The sequence below is a fragment of the Oryctolagus cuniculus genome, chromosome 6 (genome assembly GCF_964237555.1).
Source record: "Oryctolagus cuniculus chromosome 6, mOryCun1.1, whole genome shotgun sequence".
In the NCBI taxonomy this organism is placed as follows: Eukaryota; Metazoa; Chordata; class Mammalia; order Lagomorpha; family Leporidae; genus Oryctolagus; species Oryctolagus cuniculus.
Window position 1 is genome coordinate 105,935,600 of NC_091437.1, and position 20,963 is coordinate 105,956,562.

General features: G+C 43.9%; 1 long non-coding RNA gene across 8 annotated transcripts in view; it reads right to left on the minus strand.

Moving 5' to 3' along the window:
- The window catches only part of LOC127490727 (uncharacterized), an 86,737-nt gene that overhangs the window by 21,527 nt on the left and 44,247 nt on the right, over positions 1 to 20,963 (minus strand). For 4 of the 8 annotated variants that reach the window (XR_011389489.1, XR_011389488.1, XR_011389485.1 and 1 more), the window contains one exon: positions 14,709 to 14,775. The exons of the other annotated variants lie outside the window; for them this stretch is intronic. This is a non-coding gene — a long non-coding RNA (uncharacterized lncRNA). The remainder of the gene's footprint in view (positions 1 to 14,708; positions 14,776 to 20,963) is intronic. 8 annotated transcript variants of the gene reach the window in all.

Genomic DNA, 20,963 nt, shown 5'->3' on the forward strand with positions numbered 1-20,963 from the left:
GGGCCCCTGTACCCACATGGGAGACCATGATGAAGCTCCTGGCTTCGGATTGGCCCCACTCCAACCATTGTGGCCAATTGGGGAGTGAACCAGTGGATGGAAGACCTCTCTCTCTGCCTCTGCCTCTCTGTAACTGCCTTTCAAGTAAATAAATCAATCTTAAAAAAAAAAAAAAGAAAAGAAAAAAGAAAAAGCTAACCAAATACAGGGGCCAGCACTGTGGTGCAGTGCCGGCATCTCATATTGGTGCTGGTTTGGGTCCCAGCTGCTCTACTTCCCATCCAGCTCCCTGCTAGTTACCTGGGGAAGCAGTGGAAGATGGCCCAAGTGCTTGGGCTCCTGTATTCATGTGGGAGACCCAGAAGAAACTTGTGGTTCCTGGCTTCAACCTGCCCCAGCCCTGGCCATTGTGGCCAGCTGGGTAGTGAATCAGTGGATGAAGATCTCCTTCTGTGTCTCTCCCTCTCTCTCTCTGTAACTCTGTCTTTCAAATAAATAAAGTAAATCTTAAAAAATAAATAAAAATTGCTGATCCCATGCTCCCCAGCATGAAATTCTACAATCCCAGCACTGTGACACCCAGGACCCTGTCCTTCTCCATGACTTCCTTGAATGACAAAGGGGATCAGCAAGGTGGCAGGGTCAGGTTCACTTCCCTGGAAACGCACCATCCTCTACACATGGTCCCATCTTCTTATCCCACATGGCACCTTCCCACCCTGTGCCAGAGATTTAATTCCATCCCTTTGAAATGGTGCACTTTTCTTTCTTTAAGATTTATGTACTTATTTGAAAGTGAGAGTTACACAGAGAGAGAGAGAAGGAGAGGCAGAGAGAGAGAGAGAGAGAGGTCTTCCATCTGCTGGTTCACTCCCCAATTGGCTGCAATGGGCGGAGCTGTGATGATCCAAAGCCAGGAGCCAGGAGCTTCTTCCAGGTCTCCCACGTGGGTGCAAGGGCCCAAGGACTTGGACCATCTTCTACTGCTTTCCCAGGCCATAGCAGAGAGCTGGATCAGAAGTGGAGCAGCCAGGACTCAAACTGGCACCCATATGGGATACTGGCACTACAGGCAGCAGCTTTACCTGCTACACCACAGCGCCGGCCCCAAGAAATGGTGCAGTTTCTACACAAATCTTGGAGAAGCTCTTGGTAGATGTGATAAATCCCTGAACACTAAGGGTCTACTTCACTGATGTCTCCATGTGGATGGGACAACATTTTTCTCTGGCTTAAATTGGAGAGACCTTGCTCCAGAAAGGCCTTCAATGCCATAAACAACAAATCATTGAGGAAGTAAATGAGGTGGTGGTCCCACAGGATGAGAGACAATTCAGAGAGAGTGAGGTATAATTCTAAAGTAAATGTGAAAAATAAATTTCAAAAAATATGTTTAAAAAACCCTACATTTATCAGATTAAAAACACTAAGAATGAAGGCCATGTTGTAGAGCTCTGAAGTGTTACCATTGTGACTACTGTGCCATCATTCATTTACAGCGACTTGAATTGTGTGGAAAGTCTTACACGTCTGGTCATTGTAGCTAACATCAGGCCAAAAGAGAGGGAGGTGATGAGGCCCAGGAGGGTTCCTGGGCAATGAGAAGGGACACCCAAGCACCGGAGAGCCCCACTGATAATAAACTCTCAGGCACAGAGGACATAAGCTGCAGGCTGCATGAGTCAGGGGGAAAGTTGCACAGGGGCCACCCCAAATCAATTCCAACAGCCCGATGGCCAACTTGGAGTTTCAGGACATCTGCAACTGAAAAGAAAGTTCAAAAATGAGTCAAGTATCCAGATTCTTTCAAGTGGGATGGAATATCACACTTGAGATGGAGTGGGAGGTGATGGAACTACCAGGAATGAGGATGCCAAGGGAGACTCAAGAAACCCCCACACACAAAATCATACTGGGTACCTGAAAACACAAGAAAAAGCTCTAAGACTAAAACCCCATCTAATTTGCTTCACAATAATTCACCATTTTGTCCACTTCTTTCTCTCTTGGGAAATGTACTTTTAAAGGATTTGTTTCATGGCATAGGAAGGGGCTTTAAAAAGTTCATGGAAAATGGAATTATGTGATTAGTGTATTTTGGTGCAAAAAATTTGAGATCTGGGGCAGGTGTTTGGCATAGCAATTAAGCTACAGCTTGGGGCACCCGCATCCCATATTGGAATGCCTGGGTTTAAATCTTGACACAACTTCCAATTCCAGCTTTCTGCTCATGTGCACCCTGGGAGGCATAAGGTGATGGCTCAAGTACCTGGGTGCCTGTTACCCACATGGAAGACCCAAACTGAGTTCCTGGCTCCTGGCTTCAGCTTGATCCAGTGGCTGCTGTGGGCATTTGGGTAGTGAATCACAGATGGAAGATTTCTCTTTCTCTCTCTCTCTCAAGTAAAATGAAAATAAGTAAATATTTTTAAAATCAAAATTCTTACATTCCGGTATATGTGAGTGAAGACACAAACCATGTCAATGTTTAGATATTTTACACAAAGTTGCCACTGCCTCTTTCTCCTCCTCTTCCTGCTTTTTATACTTTTGTCTTTCCACACACATGAAAAAAAAAAAGTCACTCAAACATCACTTAAATTTCTAAACATTTTGTAAAATTTTAAGTAGACTTATGCCCTCAGTGCACACCCCTGGTCTGTGTGCAGTCTTCCTAAGGGGCAGTCTGAGCGCCAGTGCCCCCTTCTCCATCAGGCTGTGAGCAGTCACATACCCGTAACAAGGGTTCAGTCAACAATGGGCCACATTTACGACTGTGGTCCCAAAGGATTATATTGCCTAGTGACGCCATAGCCATCTTGGTTTGTGTAAGTACAGTCTATGATGTTTGCACAGTGAGGAAACCACCGAAGGACACGTTTCTCACATTGTGGCATGATGCAGGACAGGATTTGCTTCCTCCTGCAACCCCTTCACCCGTTTCAGTGGAGAACAGTGTGGGCCTCCCCTTAGCACCACCTCTGCATTAAATTACTGTAGCTCCTGTAGCACAGTAGGATCCAAAAAGAAAAACCATCTCGGCTAAAAGAGAAACTGAATGAAAAAGTACCCAGAAGGATTGATAATCAGCCGTTGCAATCATTAGCTCTTTTGGTTGTGTGATTTGCAAGGCATGTAGCAAAGTGCCAGGGGAAGGCATTCCTGGCCTCATGATTTTGTCATGAGTATGGCTATTTCTAGAAGATATTACAGAATTATTTTGCCTAGGCTAGCAGTGCCAAAGGTGGACAATGGTCTACCAAAGGCAGTGCAATCCAACAGGCTCCTTGAACAGTCTTTATATTCTCACACCAAACAAGCGAATGTGTCTCACTGTAGACGGCAAAAGTAGTCCCCTGTCCCAAGGTGACATGAGCTCACAGCTGACAGCGTCTCACGAAAATCTGTTGGGGGGATACCTAAAACCATGAATCATACAAAAACTATGAAATATAGACATAGACGGACTATAAACAATCTCAAACTTAGAGAAAATGTAGAAGTATGATACAAGAAGTGTTTTTCCTTAACCTCTTGAGAGTAAGTAGCTGACATTTTATGCTCCATTAGACTAAAATAATTTGTATATTTCTTACAAATGGAGATATTCTCCTACATAACCACCACATAACCATCAAAGTCAGGAAATTAATACTGATGACTTAACTATGAAAAACATCCTCGACTCCATTCAAGCTCCTCCAATTGTCCCAGTGGTGTACTTTGTAAGGAAAACGGTGGAGCTGGATCCATAGCTTGGGATGCGCATGATCCATTTCGTGGTCATGGCTTCTTGGTTTTTAAGCTGAACCTCCCTCAGTCTTTCCTTGACCTTCATAACCATGACACTTTTGATGTTTACAGTTGTTTGGTAGAATGTCCTTCAGTTTGGGGCTGTCTGATACTTCCTCATGATTAGGTTCAGGTTATGCCTCTCAGCCAGGAATAGCACAGAACTGACGCTAAGTTCTATGTCCTATGCCATGTTCCTTCCTGTGTGTCCTAATCTAGTTATAGATACTTGAATTTGTACCATTACTGGTGACATTAACTTTGATCATTTATTTGTGTTTTGCCACTATAAAATGATTCCTTTCCCCTTTGCAGTTAATAAACATTTTGTAAGAAGATATTTGAGTTTATATATATATACCCCATTCCTCATGAAACTTAATTCTTCACCTATATTTATGTGAAGTCATGGTTTCCTTTTTTATTCAATGTGTCACATGTTACTATGATTGTTTGATTCTCAAATTCCCCCAGATTTTTCCAGAGGCAGCCTGTGCAAGCTGGCCCCCATGTTCTCATCAATCTCAATTTCCAGCTCAACAAGAGGCTTGAGGGTCATCTTATGCCTCGTTTTTTTTTGTTGTTTTTTTTGTTTTGTTTTGTTTTGTTTTTTGTTTTTTTTGGACTGGCAGAGTCAGACAGTGAGAGAGACAGAGAGAAAGGTCTTCCTTTTTCTGTTGGTTCACTCCCCAAGTGGCTGCTATGGCCAGCGCCTTGCGGCCGGTGTGCTGTGCTGATCTGAAGCCAGGAGCCAGGTGACTCCTCCTGGTCTCCCATGCGGGTACAAGGCCCAAGGACCCGGGCCATCCTCCACTGCACTCCCAGGCCACAGCAGAGAGCTAGACTGGAAGAGGAGCAACCAAGACAGAACTGGAGCCCCAACCAGGACTAGAACCCGGAGTGCCGGCGCTATAGGCAGAGGATTAGCCAAGTGAGCCGCGGCGCCAGCCCTTATGCTTTCTTTACACAAGTACCAAAGTCAACAAATTCTCCAAGGATCTCAGAAAAATGGTGCTTAGAAACCAAGATCTGAATGCTAGAAGTGCCTAATGCTGTTAAAGCACTACTGTATATAGACCCTTTAACTGAACAAGCCTGGGAATATATGTTTTGGGATATATACATATCTAAAACCATGAGTTCTTATCCCCGTCTCCAAATCCCATCCGATCCAATACCATTATCCTCAGTATTTTCTTACTCTGTCAATCTCTCTATATGGAACCATTCTCTCACAGCTGACATAGTCACCTCCATTCTCTATGGATGACTTCTTCAACCCAGCTGCCTCCAAACCAGCAGCCCCTGTGCATGGACATGCACTTCATCTTGCTTAGGCCCTGATATGTACCTGGACCACTGAAGATCTATGCTTCCTGCCATGCCAAGTACAACTTTGTATGGTTCTACCTAATAGCTTTTGGATTAAGTTATCTAGGAAAGTAAGGGCAAAAAAGAGAGCATAAACTATGAAGCATTAAACAATTTTAGCAATGTGGCAATAATAAATTATTTTTATTTTTATTTTATTTGAGAGAGAGAAAGAGAGACAGACATTGAGAGAGATCTTCCATCCACTGGTTTACATTCCAAGTGTCCACAACAACCAGATCTGGGCCAGGCCCAAGCCAGAAGCCAGGAATTCAATCATTGTCTTCCACAAGGGTGGCAGGGACCCAAGTACTCAAGCTGTCACGTGCTATCTTCCCAGGGCACACATTAGCATGAAATTGAAGTCAGAAGTGGAGCCAAGACCTGAACCTGAGCACTCTGATATGGGATTCAAGCCTATCAAGCAGTGTCTTCACTGCTGTAACCTTAAAGGATTTAGATAGTTATCCTACCGTGGCCTTGTAAAGACAGAAGTTTAACATTCTGGCATGTGCTCTTACTACTTGTAAGTTTTCTACTTAGTCAATTTTCATTATCTTCTAAATAATCCTTTATGATACCTTTTAAGGTTGTTTTTCATTTAGATTTATTTATTTATATATATAAATATATTTACATTTGGGCCGGTGCTATGGCATAGTGGGTAAAGCTGTTGCCTGCAATGCCAGCATCTCATGTGGGCGCCAGTTCGAGTGCTGGCTGCTCCACTTCCAATCCAGCTCTCTGCTATGCCCTGGGAAAGCAGTAGAAAGTGACCCAAGTCCTTGGGCCCCTGCACCTGTGTGGGAGACCCGAAAGAAGCTCCTGGCTTCGGATCGGCACAGCTCAGGCTGTTGTGGCCATCTGGAGACTGAACCAGAGGATGGAAGACCTCTCTCTCTCTCTCACCCCTTCTCTCTTAGCCTCTGCCTTTTCTGTAACTCTGCTTTTCAAATAAATAAATCTTTAAAAAATTTATATTCTTCAGTTTTACTACAAAGTATATACATGTAGTTTTTTTAAAAAAATCTTACTCACTACTCAGAAATATATTCTTTCTTCCACTTGAAATCTTAAAAAAATCTCGGTCATTATCTCTTTGAGTAGTTCCTCACTGCCATTCCTTCATTTCTTTTCTGGAACTCCTACAACATGCATTTTGAGGCAGATTGGCAGTTTAGTCCTAATATCTATTAGCTACTTTAAAAAATTTTTTTTAATAATTTATTTTGGGGGCCAGCACTGTAGTACAGCAGGTTAAAGCCCCAGCCTGCAGCACTGGCAACCCATTTGGGTGCCAGTTTGAGTCCCAGCTCTCTGCTATGTCCTGGGAAATCAGCAGAAGATGGCCCAAGTCCTTGAGCCCCTGCATCTGCACGGCAGACCCGGAAGAAGCTCTGGCATTTGCAGCCATTTGGGGAATGAACCAGTAGATGGAAGACCTATTCCCCCACCCCACCCCGCCCCGCCCTGTCTAACTATGGCTTTCAAAGCAATAAAATAAATCTCAAAAAAAAAAAAAATCACAGATTTCAAGTCTCCATCCCTGATGAAATCCGACCACTCCCAAATCCCCTCAACTTTGTATTCATAGCTCTTCCTTTCAAGTGAGTTAATCCCATCACCCACCCAGCTGAGTTCTCTGGGGGTCACCTCATCCCGGTGCACTGACTGCAGACCTGGCGGCAGTAGGTTGTTAAAGTCTTGAAGCTCCAAGCACGATTTGAAGTTGATAATAGTTACATAGTTAGACACGGGAAATAATCTTAGCGCAAGTAGATGTTTAACAGATTTCCCTTTCGCTGTCTTTAATGAGGAAAGCTTCTGGGAAGTGTCAAACCTAGAAGAGGCACCTTAACTTACATCACTTAGACAGCAGAAGCACAATCACCGCAAATAAGGCAGCCCACAACCATCATTTCTGTTTCCTTCTAGGGCCACTTCAAGCGACGTGGATTAATTGTGCTGCTGTCAACCACTGCCGTGGACAGCTCCAAAGCCTGAGGGGTGCACAAAGGAGAGCAGAAATACTTTCCAAGAGCTGACATCAGGCTCAAGAAGTGAAACAGGCAAGTGCAACATGATGTTGAGTAGTTATTTTTAAGTGACCATTAATTATAAATAATTACAGAGAAGCCAAGAAAAGGGGGAAACCTGAAAGGAGGAAAAGCAGCACAGACCAGCGGCTGCCTTGACTGAAGGACCACCAGGAGCAGCTCACCAGCGTGGTGTTCTCAGAATCCACACTTTACAGAAGAAAGGGAAAGTTAAAGACCTTGTAGGACACAGTGGGTTATACCACACCTGCTAGGCAAGCACCCACATCCGTGACAGTTGGATCCCAGACACTCCGCTTCCCATCTACCTCCCTGCTAACATGCCTGGGAAAGCAGCAGAAAAATACGCCTGCTACCCACATGGGAGACACAGATGAAGCTCCTGGCTTCTGGCTTCGGTCTGGCCAAGCCTTGGCTGTTGCGGCCATCTGGGGAGAGAATCAGCAGGTGGAAGATCTCTTTCTGTCTCTCTCTCCCTCTCTCTCTCTCTCTCTGTAACTCTTTGAAAAAAGAAAAAAAAAAAAAAGGCTGCTGCCTGCAATGCTGGCATCCCACATGGGCGCCAGTTCATGCCCTAGCTGCTCCACTTCTGATCCAGCTCCCTGCTAATGTGCCTGGGAAAGCAGAAGAAGATCCAAGTCCTTGGGCCCCTGCACCCACATGGGAGACCCAGGAGCGCTGGGTTCCTGGCTTCAGCATGGCCCAACCCTGGCCGTTGAGGAGGCCATCTGGGGAGTGAAGCAGTGGATGGAAGATCTCTCTCTTTCTCTGTAACTCTGACTTTCAAATAAATAAGTAAATCTTTTTAAAAATAAATAAAAACTCCAAAAGATAGGTTTGGAATGTTTTCATTGTAAAGAAATGTTAAATGAGGAGACAGATGTATTTACCCTGACTGGAAATTATGCACTGTATAGATAAATGGGAACATCCTTAGTTCTCCATCTAGGTACAAAAAAAAAAAAAAAAAAAAAAAAAAAGCTTATCTAAGATAACATCGCTGATAAAAAAAAAGGGAGGGGGGAGCTACTCCACCCAGGAGGGGCAAGGATTTGGGGTCAAGCAATCTAGAGGGGGTGTAGAGGGAACAAAGGCCCTCAGAGAGCCCCAGGCTGAGGGAGGGAAAGGGTGTTGGGAAGGAAAGGGGTGGGGCCGACTGGAGCTGTGAGGAGGAGGGGCTGGGGAGTCCCTGTAAGCTCTGCCCTTTAGAGTTGATGGGGTGGGGAGTGCTTCTCTTTTCCTGCAGCTTTTTTACAGATTCAGATTCTCAAGACCCACTGGGGCATGGAACGGTCTCTGCAACCAGCCACAATGTCAAAAAAAAAAAAAAAAAATACACCATAATGGATATTTACCCATCTTTGGGGAGGCTGCCTAGACCAACAGTACACACAGATATTAGCAGGATGGTCACAGTGGGACAGAAGTGCTACACATGCGACAAAGAGGCCAACAATAGAACTGGCGTGGGGGAAGTAATTCTAGGTGGGGAGTTTTGTATACACGACTGTTGGTCAAACAAGGCGTCTTTCAGCCACTGTTATCCACACACATCGCAAACCTGAATCTCAGGGACTTTTTCAGATGAAATTCATGGAGTGAAATATACACGTTACAGTTCACAGCCATACAAAACTACGAAAGTATCAGATACAGTCTTTCACAAAATTATCTATGAAGCATGGGCCCTTGATTAAAAAAGCATATAGAGGGACTTCAAAGTCAGAAGGGAATTTTCAGAGAGAAGAAAATACTTTTTGGATACATTTTGAGAGACTTCAGAGAATGACTCTGTGACAAAGCAATGTTTTCATAACAAAATGCAAGCACACAGTTTGAGAACTACTGGCTTCCCCAGAATATCTGTTAGTGAAGGCTGTGCTGTCAAAGGAGGAGGCCCACAGACTCCAGGAAACTCAACCTGGACCTGAAAGAAAGTATCTTCCTAAAGCAGAGCATCCTGGGATGGAGGGTAGCAGGAGAGATCCCAGCGAGTGGAATTATGAGTGAACCAAACAGATGCCCTCACCTCTTCTTCCTTTTTAAAATTAGTTCTTGCATCCCAAGCCTGCTGGCTTTCACTTTCATTTATTTACTTACTTATTTATATCTTTGAAAGAGAGCTAGAGCTAGAGACAGAGATCCTCCATTTACTGGCTCATTGCCTAAATAGCTACAACAGTTGGAGCTGGACCAAGGCTGAAGCCAGGAGCCCGGGACCCAGTTTAGGTTTCCCACCTGGGTGGCAGGGATCCAAGCACGTGAGCTGCCACCCACAGCCTCTCATGGTGCAGGAAGCTAGATCCAGAAGCAGAGCTGGGACTTGAACCCAGGCACTTCGCCATGGTGTCGCTTGTTTGCTGCGCCAAACATCCTCCCCTCATTCTTTCTTTTGTTAAAATAATAAAAATTATAACAGGATCAAATATTATCGAAAATAGGAATCACTATATTTATGGCTGAAGAGACTGAAGCTTCAGGAGCCCCTCCCTGCATATTGACATGGCCCCAATTTAAGGTCCTACAAGGGTCCCCAGGCAATGCTTTTTTTTTTTTTTTTTAAAGATTTGTTTATTTGAAAGGCAGAGTGAAAGAAAGAGAGAGAGAGAGAGAGAGAGAGAGAAGAAGATCTTCCATCTTCTGGTTCACTCCCTAAATGGTTGCAATGGCCAGAGCTGGGCCAGACTGAAGCCAGCAGCTTCCTCTGGGTCTCCCACTTGGGTGCAGGGACCCAAGCACTTGGGCTATTCTCTGCTGCCTTCCCAGGTGCATTAGCAGGGAGCTGGATTCTGAGTGGAGAAGCCCGGACATGAGCCAGCCTCCAGGCAATATATTCTTAAGGCCACATGTTTTTGAAAACAGGCTGGGGGTGGGGAGGGAGAGAGAGAGATGAGATACTTGAATTCTATTTATTAAAGAGCCCTTCCCTCTCCCCACCCACATTATATTCAGTTTCAGGGTCCAAACCCTGGATTATCTTGATTAAATGCCTTCCTTGTACCACACATGACATTAAATGCTGGGGACACAAAAAACGAATTAGACACACCCCCTGTTAGGGAGAAGCATAATGTAGAAAAGACGCAAGAACAACAAATGGCGCTGAGATACCTGCTCAACTGGGGATAGTGTCACAGGAGGACAGCCCCAAAGGATGCCTTTTGTTGTGTGGCTGTTAACCTAGTTATTAAAGTACGGAATTTATTTTCTTTCTTTTACTAACTGGTGGTACAGTTCAATGACACAGGAATGTAGGAACAGTTAATAATCTCTATAGACATCCTTACAGCACCCAGGTCCAGAGAAATGCCACTTGCGTCATGGAGCTGCTCACCCCAAGCTCCTCTGCAGTCATATGGCATTTTGCAGCACTTACACGACACTTAATATAGGAACCTGGGACTTTTCAGGAGACTTGAAAGCATCAAAGCTACTCGGATCACTACAAATAATCCGTAAGTGTCAAATACTAGGGGATCTCCAACACATTCATGGAAAATGGGCATGAGAAAAAACCATGCATGGGTTTCAAAACGATTTGGGATCAGAAAAAACTCACCTTTCAATTCCATTTCTTCAAGAACTTTCTCAAGTGCTCTCCTAAGAGGGCATTAGAAGATAGGAATGGACAAAACAGGGACAGGAGCGTGGGGGCCTGGAGTTCCAGGTCTAGAAGGATAGATTCTTGCAGGTGGTTTTCCAGCAGACTGCTCACTTACACAAGCGCCGCGTGAGAGTGGCCCTCGTGTGGGGAGTTGGAATTGGTCTGGTGCAGCTAGAAGGGCTCCGGGAGAAGCTGGGAATGACAAGCTGGGAATGACAGGCCACAGAGGCCCAGGTCCTGGAAGTCACAGGGGGCTGAAAAGTTAAGGATCAGGCGTGAGTGCGATAGGGAAGAATCAGAGCACTTCTTAACAGATGTGGGTATGGCAGTGGGAAGGATTAGAAGGAGCCTCAGAAGAGTGGGCTTGGTGTGGTGATTAAGATGCTGCTTGGGGCCAGTGCCGTGGCTCACTAGGCTAATCCTCCACCTGCGGTGCTGGCACACTGGGTTCTAGTCCTGGTCGGGGCACCGGATTCTGTCCTGGTCGCTCCTCTTCCTGTCCAGCTCTCTGTTGTGGCCCAGGAAGGCAGTGGAAGATGGCCCAAGTCCTTGGGCCCTGCACCCACATGGGAGACCAGGAGAAGCACCTGGCTCCTGGCTTTGGATCAGCGCGGTGCGCCGGCCGCAGCGTGCCGCCGGAGCAGCCGTTGTGGGGGTGAACCAACGGTAAAGGAAGACCTTTCTCTCTGTCTCTCTCTCTCACTGTCCACTCTGCCTGTCAAAAAAAAAAAAAAATGCTGCTTGGGACACCTGCATCCTATATTGGAGTGCCTGGGCTTGGGCCCGGCTCTGCTTCTGATTCCAGCTTCACCACTAGCTAATGAGTATCATAGGAGGCAGCAGGTGATGGGTTAAGTGTTGAGTCCCTGCCACCCAGACCCAGACTGAGTTCCTACCTCCTGCCTTCCACTTGGCCCAACACTGGCTACTGTGGGCATTTAGTGAGCGAACCAGCAGATGGAAGATCTTCCTTTCTCTCTAACACATAAAAATCAAAAAGATGAAATAAAAATCCATTGGATTAAAGACATTTGTTTTAATGAACAAGCCTCGCATTACTCAAGGTCAGATAGAGATTAATAGTAGCCAAAGGTAATGAGAACCCAAGTGGAAGACCAGCTGGCTTGGGGTGAAAGACGGCAAGTTTGGGATGGGCTTCAGTGCCTGTGAGATGTTAGTGGTCCCCAGAGCAGCAGCACTGCATCACCTAGAACTGCATCAGAAATGCAGGGCAGCTACACACCTGCTGAATCAAATCTACACCTGCTTAGAAAAAAAAAATCCATCTCCAACTTAGCTCCAAACTGCTGAGGAAATCCCCACACTGCCTGGGCCCAGGAGGTCACATTTCTAGGATTTCACATTTGCTCTGTGGATGTGGTTCACGCAAAGGAGTCACAGAAAAAAAAAAGAAAAAGAAATTTACAAAGCTGTGTGGGATTCTGCCTATAAAATCCACCAGAGCCAGAGGCCACCTGCGGAGTGTGTGGACAGCTGTGTCACGGCCAAGGCTGTGCCTCGTCTGCTCCGCAGTCAGCTGAATCACCAACTTCTCTCTGTAGAGCAGTGAGAGTAACGACAAAGCAGAAATTACTTGCAGGAGACTCAATGAACTTGCTAAGTTGTAAGAATTTACCCAGAAATAATAGGTGAGAATTTGGGTATAACACCCTAATTATAAAATGAGTATCTCCTTCCAAATTCTCCATGCTTATAAATTCCAATGTTTTCGTATTAATTGCCTAAGTCAGTTCCTCAAGTTCACAAAACAGACATCTGTCTGTAAGAAATCATTTCCTGATCTCACCTGAAGAAATAATCATAGCTATAACATTCTCTAGTACACAGCTTATACAAAATGCATTACAAAAATCATTTGCTGTTCTTTGTTCTTTGACTTCTCTGTTGTTAAGATTTTTGTCTGGGGCCGGTGCCGTGGCTCACTTGGCTATTCCTCCACCTGCGGCACCGGCACCCCGGGTTCTAGTCCTGGTTGGGGCGCCGGTTCTCTCCCAGTTGCCCCTCTTCCAGTCCAGCTCTCTGCTGTGGCCTGGGAAGGCAGTGGAGGATGGCCCAAGTCCTTGGGCCCTGCATCCGCATGGGAGACCAGGAGGAGGCACCTGGCTCCTGGCTTTGGATCGGTGCCGTATGCTGGCCATGGCGGCCATTTGGGGGGTGAACCAATGGGAAAGGAAGACCTTTCTCTCTCTCTCTAACTCTGTCAAATTAAAAAAAAAATTAATAAAAAATTTTAAAAAAAGATTTTGTCTGATAATATAATATTACCTTTCTGATGCTTCAATATAATTTCATGTCAGTTGACTGTGTTGGAAACTGGTTTCCCTCTAACTGAATTAAGGCATGTCACATAATGTGTAACCAAGTAAGGCCTATATTACAACATGCTAATATTATGATCATAGATGCCCACATGAGTGGCTATTGTGGTAACATTTTATTACTCAATTCTTCTTAGCACCTGCTATGTGTCAGGAATTTGGTTAGGCACTTTCCACATATAAACTATTAATATCTTAAAATCTCAATTTCTGCAGTTCTCTGGATACTCAAATTTACCTGGAATCCTCTCAAGTGTTCTTCATTTGTAGGATGTGAAATAGCAATATTTTACCAATGGAGTTGATTTTAGGAGAGTCTATAAATGAAATACCGTAGTTCCCTAAACCACTGAAATCACGATCAGAATTATCAGGATGAACTACCGTTTTTGTAGGTCAAGCCAATCAGTTATTGGTCAGATATTGTCAATTTCACACAGTTCAGCCTCTACTGCAATTAGGTCATCTCTTCCCAGTCAGCCCTCTGCTGTGGCCGGACAGCCAAGGGTGCACCCGCAAGTTCTTGCTTGCTCTCACGGAGCCGCTGTGCCGAGTAGAAGCATCTCCGATGCTCTTGATTCACACTTTCCTAACGACAACTCTGTAACTGGACTGCCAAGAACGAACTTCAGCTCTGTGATGAGCCGTTGGTTACAGTGCCCTTGTCTGATACTTGCTCCCATCATCAGGGAAAAGTTGACAGATAGTGTGGCACAGTGGAAATCAACCCCATGGGAAAACATTTCTTGTTCATTTCCTTAGCAGACTAGAAACGCACATGTGATTTCTCAGCTTACTGACTACACCTTCTTTGAACTGAAACTCTGAGGTCCTAAAATACCAAGACTTAAGGGGAAATGGCTACCCCCTTGTTTAAAATCTGTTGCCAAAAAGGAGCTGAACTGACACAAATAAGAAACAAATTATGTTGATGTTCAAAATGTCTGATTTTATGCAATCAAATTCTGAATGCATGGTCAATTCAAGCCTCTTGCCTGAGAGCTAATTTTTTTTTTATCATGGTGGTATAACAGTATGAAAAACTCCTCCAACATTTTATGGGAAAAAGATTGTCATCTGGGAGTTTTTTAGGAGTTAATATATTCTCACACATCACATTTTAAATGATTTTTATAAAACCTCAAATAGTCAGACAAGGGCCAGCAAAATCATCCAACTGGATTATTTCCAAGTTCAAAAAACATTGCAAGAATGAACAGGAAATTAAAAGTGGGTGCCATGGATTACTGACTGTATTACTACAATGCCTGAAAAATACACAGTGCTAGACATCTAACAAATACTCAAAAAACGTTAACAACCATTGGGATTCCTACTAACACCACTATTATCATTAACATTAACAATGGTATCAGCTATGTAGAATCATCCTTCAGATCATGGTTTCGTTAATTTTATCTCTGTGTAGTCTCAAAAAGTGTCAATTTGGTGACAGATGACAGATTTCTTTAGTCAGGTCCAGAGAGTTAAGGTGCTTTGTTTTGCAATAAGTTATAAAAAGGAAGCACGCACGCAATGCCTTACCTTATACACCTTACACGGCGCTATCGGAAGCTCTCACAGAATTCACAGAGCAGTGGCGTCTAAAAACCTGCATTTGAGAGTGGGCTGTGTTGCAGTTATCCAGGCAGAAGTCGCTTCTAGTCCACAGGCTTGAATTTCCTCATATGCAGACAGGGCTAATCACGGCAGCAATTCTAACAGCTAACATTTAGAGTATGAGGCTTCCCATGTGCTGGGGCACCTCCTAAGACCTGTGCGTTCTTTAACTTGGTTACTAACACTTTGTCTAATGTCTGGTATTCGCTCAGAAAGAGGAGGTTGCTCTGGCCACCCTCTGCCTTCCACTGCTCCCTCTTGCCTGCCAGGAATCTGCCACCTGCAGATCAGTTCCCCGGGCCACTCTGGACCCCTTCCTCCCAGTGGGGTTCAGACAGAGGAAGGCCCCAGCAAGACAGAAGGGAAAAGGAGGAGGAGAAGCTGAGGTTGTGTCACCCCCATCCCTTCCTGCATTTAGCAACCCTGTTCTAATTTGTCTTTGGGAAGGGGAGAGTGGGGGGGGGGTCCCCTGGCTAAACCTCTCACCTGACAGCTTCTTTTCCGCAGCTCCTCCTCCCACTGGGCTTGGAAAACACTAGGTTCTGCTTCTGCCTCTTCCTGCCCTGCCTGGTAATGACTTCCTGCTGTTGCTAGTTTGTTGGTACCTAAACATTCCTCTCCCCTAACCACATCTCTGTTAAGTAGTTCCCTCATTAACAAATCTTGATTTGAACCCTGAGAGCTGACTCTTAGAGGAAACACTCTTAGGGGGAGCTGACTCTTCAAGCGATTTACTCTTCTAACATTTCATTCAGTTTAGCACAGTATAAGAGTATCTCACATACAGTTTTGTGTTGTTTTAAAAATGACTTGGTTTGTTGGGAAATATGACCTTGCATTTCAATGGTTTCAGCAAATTAACAGATTTGTTTCTAATTTGAACTCGTTCACTTTTTTTTTTTTTTTAAACAAATCTCTTTCACTTAGTTCACACTTCAGGAAAAGGATAATTGGCATTTGATTTAGTTTTGGAGTTCAACAAATTAGCCTGGGATATCCCAATTAAATGGTTTATGGTTTGGTTTGATTCAGGTTCAAGTCTAAAACCCTACAATACTGGAAAAGGCGAGTAGGAATAATTAGTTTCTCTGCATGAAACTAATGCACATTGTATCTATGAGGATGCATCCCAGAATGGAGGAAACTCAAGGTTATCCTGGAAATAAAACGGCTCTCACTTAAGTGAGTGATCATCAGCCACTGGATTTCTTGCAATGTATGGTTTGGCTTCCTAAACAAAATCAGTAATAAAACAGGCACAACTGTTTTGTAAGTGTTCTTAGGTCTGTCTGTCTCTCTTTACTGAAAATTCCCTTTCTAATGAGATCAGTGACTCTCAAAGCACGGGCCTCAGACTGTCACCTGAAATTAGTCAGAAATTTAAATCTCAGCTTCATCCCAGGTCTACTGCATTAGAGATTCTGGAAGGCTCATCTCAGGAATCTGCGGCTTAAACAAGCCCTCCAGGTGATCCTGATTGCATGGTAAAATTTGAGAACCACTGAATTAGATCATATGTTTTTGAAGTCAAATCCTATCTAATATTTCTGTTTCGGAATTGGACTCCACTCAAAGATCATGCCGATATTATTAATTTCCTGTGTCAGTGACAAGATAACAGGGCAATTGACAGCATGCCCAAAAAGACAGAAGCGATGGAGCCAAGTGTTTGAATTCAAGTAATCAAACTCCAGAGCGAAGATTCCTACCCACTAAGCTAGAATGCACCACGGAAGGCCACACAGAGCCGAGATTCGAAAGCAACAAGAAACTCTGGAGCAGAATTTGAAAAATCGTATTCATAAACACTTCTTGACCATCAAGCATCCTGACTCTGAGGATGGAGTACCTATTTACAAAAAGACACATTTGCTTCATTATTTTCACTCAGTAGGAAAGGCCAAAATGTAATTTCACTAATACACCTCTAAATGTTGAAGCCCTGATTACACTTGTAACTAAAGAAGTTTCCATGTTTATTGCTATGGAAAACCAGCTTCTTTGCTTAATGAAAACCAGCAAAGCTGCACACGCTGAGTGCAGCTAGAGTCTGTGATAAAGCACTGGACACCTCGCTCTAAGCATTCCAAATGTGTCTCATTGTATCTTTCGGCTTTCCATTTCTTTCTCCAGGACAATAGGTCTGTTTCAGTTATGTATTTTTTCTTCCTGGAGCCAGCTCTCCCAGCTTCCGGTGAAAAGCACAAAATAGATGAGAAAAGCAAAACTGGGGGTGGGTGGGGGTTGATTTCTAATCTAGGGATTCCCTTAGTCGGAAGCAAACGATGTTTCCCAACACAGGCACATCTTTAATCTCTCCCTGAATAATGTATAATGGTTTAGAGGAAGATTTAATAAAAGATCCCTATGTTCCAAAGCCAGTAATTTGGGAGTTATACTAGTTCCTCCCTCTCTCGCCCCAAACACAATCTGTCACCAAGCCCTCTGAGTCTGGATGCCAAGCCGTTCCCAAACCTGTCTTTTCCTTCTCACTCTCATCACAACTGCCTCAATGGAGGTCCCAGGCTCTTAATGGGACTTCCTTTTGCCTTTCTGTCCTGAAAACTCTAAAGACTTTTCTTTCTTTCTTCTTTTTCTTTTTAAAATAAGATTATTTATCTGTTGTGAAAGGCAGAGTTAGAGAAAAAAAGAGAGATCTTCCATCAGCTGGTTCACCCCCAAGATGGAGGCAACGGCCAGGGCTGGGCCAAGCTGAAGCCAAGAGCTTCTTCTAGGTCTTCCACATAGGTGGCAGGGGCCCAAACACTTGGATCATCTTGCATTGCTTTTCCCAGGCCAACAGGGAAATACATCGTATTCCTTCAAAACCTTTTCCAAAGGCCACCTCCTCCAGTGAGATTTCTTAGCTCCCTGAGCTAGAATTTCTCCATCCTTGTACATAGCTGTGCCTTGTACATCATCTCATAACCCATCACAGTTATTTTAGCTATTTACTTATATGTCTTGTTCAGGTTGGATTTCCCAACATTTCCATACAATGTCTGACACAAAATAGATCTGTGTGATTTATGGTAGTCTTTAGCTATGTTACTTGATATTAAACATGGCTATGACTTGAAAGTTTTTCTAATCTCTCATAAAAATGTTCTCAAAAGCCTACAGTTGAATGCTGTTACATTATGACCTTGCTAACCTATAGCATTTGCTCATTCTTTTTACTTGTGGAGTAAGAGCAAAAATTATTTCAACCACCATAACAATCTTCTTTCTAGTACTGATTTTTCATCAGTAGAACATATAGGAATCAGAGAAAAGTCAGCTGACCACCATTTGTCTTATTCTGCTTGAATTACAGAATTTTGGGTGTCCAGGCTAGATGTGTCTAGATGTGTCCAGGAAACTTGATTTTGAAGATGCTCCCAAACTGACCAATTATGGGGGCCATCGCTGAGGTGTAGTGGGCTAAGCTTCCACCTGTGGTGCTGGCATCCTATATGGCACCGGTTCATGTCCTGGCTGCTCCTCTCCCAATCCAGCTCTCTGCTATGGCCTGGAAGAGCAGTAGAAGATGGCCCAAGTACTCGAGACCTTGCACCCAGCAGAAGTTCCTAGTTCCTGGCTTTGAATCGTCCTGGCTCTGGCAGTTGCAGCCATTTGGGGAGTGAACCAGCGGTTGGGAAGAGTTATCCCTGTCTGTGACTCTACCTCTCAAATAAATAAATATTTTTTTTTAAAAAAAGGCATAATCGTTAACCTCAACAGTCAATGTATAAAATCTTGAGATATAAAACCAAAATCCAGTATATTTTCTGATAGTAAAAGAGACTTGGACAAAGACCTTACCTTTCCACTCCTGCCTAAGCAGAAGGTAAAATTAGAAATCAGGGGGTTATTTGTTGAGTGTGGACTTGGAGCAGAGGGAAACTGCTAGTCATTTCTTCCTGCCTAGAAAAAAAGCCCCCAGAAGTGATCCTGCCCTTGTTGGAACGGGGTCACTTATTCCCCAGACCTGGATGCACCATGTTTGGCAGAGTGACGGTCTCTTTTCCTGATGGTTCAAGAGGAGCACTACCGAGTGTCTTTTTAAGGGATGTAGATTTGGTCACTCCCCCTGCCTAGACCTGCCTTCTGCTACAATTTTTTTTTTTTTATTCAGACAGGGCATAATCAACAGCAACCCAAGAGTAAGTGATTCTTGGACTTTTCTAACTGCTTTTGTTGCTTGGCCTTTTGTCTTGGCCTGGCTTTGTTGTCCTAGATAAGATTTTCACTTCCTCTTCATCACCTTACAGGTGCACCAGGTAATAAGACAGTCACTCTGATAAGATTTGGACAACTGAAGTATTCTGGGGTATCCAATTACAGTCTGTGTCATCTACAGAAGACAGGTCTCAATTGCTCTCACTCTCTTTTAAAGAAACAAACAAAAAAATAAATTCAAAATTTTAATTTATTTTTTAGGCAGAGAGAGAGAAATCTCCTATCCACTGACTCACACCCCACATGTGAGTTGTGGCAGAACAAGGATGGAAAAAGGGAACTCAATCCAGGTCTCCCATGTGGGTGACACGGACCCAACAATTTAAGTCATCACCGGCTGCCTCCCAGGGTGCGCATTTGCAGGAAGCTGGAATCAGGAGTAGAGCTGGAACTTGAACTCAGGTGCTTTGATATGGGATGCAGGCATCTCAAGCGATGCCTTAACCACTGTGCCAAATGCCTGCCCCCGTCCTACCTATTTTTATCCTTCCTGATTTTCTTGTTGGAGAATAACATTCTCAGAGTACCTAACAGTAGTTAGTCTTGACAAGTATAGTCCCAAGACATTTTTTTTTTTTTTTTTTGAAAAAGAAAAGGGGAACTTAAACATGAGCCGAATGCTTCTCATACTGATGCTTCAGCACGCTTGTCTTCTGCCTCCACCTCTGAGCTGAGGCTGGGGCATGACCTTCAGAAGGCTCAGCTTGGTAGAAGAGTTATTCATTACTGGAGGCTGGAAGAAGAGGCCCTGTTCATATCCAGGGCTTTCCACGGCTGCCAAGGCTCAGAGGAGTGTGCCCAGGTATCCTCTCTGTTACACAGGGATTGGCTTCTTTTTTTTTATTCTATTTGTGGGATGCCTGACTTCATGTCCGAGGCTGGCTGCAATTATTCAGGGATAAAAAACACTGGGCTCTGATCCACCACACAGATATAAAATCAATGTTCACCTCTAAGAAGACACTACTTGATGTATTTTTGAAGGTTTTTAATCCTGACTGCTGCATTCTAGGCACACTTCTGAAATGTGATTCTAATTATTATATAATACAAAAAAAAAAAAGCTAAGCCTCTTTCAGTACATGAGTCACAACATTTGCTACCCACATACAACTTTTAAAATTATCTTTATATAATACTAGCATGTTCTGGTGCTTAACTATACTATAGTTGGCCACTCAGAAACATTAAATGAAATTTGGAATTGTGACGGTCATTTGTTTTGTGACCTCTATCTTCAATAGCTTTGCTCAGCCCTCCAGCTGGACTCCTGATTCTGCCTCCTTCTCAGCATGGAGTCCTTGGGCAGATAGTGCATTTGCACTAGCAACCATACACAGAACCCCGCAAAGAACCAAGCCTTGTTTTCAAGACACTTAACAATTTTGCAGAACAAACACACTGACACAAGGGCATTGCCAAAAGTTTGTGGAAAACTGGAATTGTAAGTGAAGTTCACTTTGGTGCTTAAAATTTTTGAAGTCCATGCATAGTTGTTTCATAATATGCATTTTCCACAAACTTTTGGAAATCCCTCGAATATAAGAAATGAATAGTACAATATATAGAATAAATTGCTATAAAGTCATTAGATTTGGAAGATATTAGGATACATGGATTTAAAGTCAATAAAAATGGATGGGGCAGATAATACTTACATGTAAGGAATGGGCGGTGGGATAGTTCAGTGGTCATGGGACAGGCAGTGGGGACAGATAGGGCTGGGCTCACATCCCAGCTCCCCCATCCTCCCACCCCCACTCCCAAATGCAATGTTATGAGACCATGCCCCTTGAATCTTGGGCATTTCCTATCTAAGTCTCTATTTCCTTGTCTGTAAAATTAGGTTAATACCTTAGTGTTGATTGAGATGACTGAATGTTATAAATCACATGAAGCACTGAGCACAATGCCTAGTCGTAACGACAGCTCAACAAAGAAAGAGTTGTGCTTTAGAAT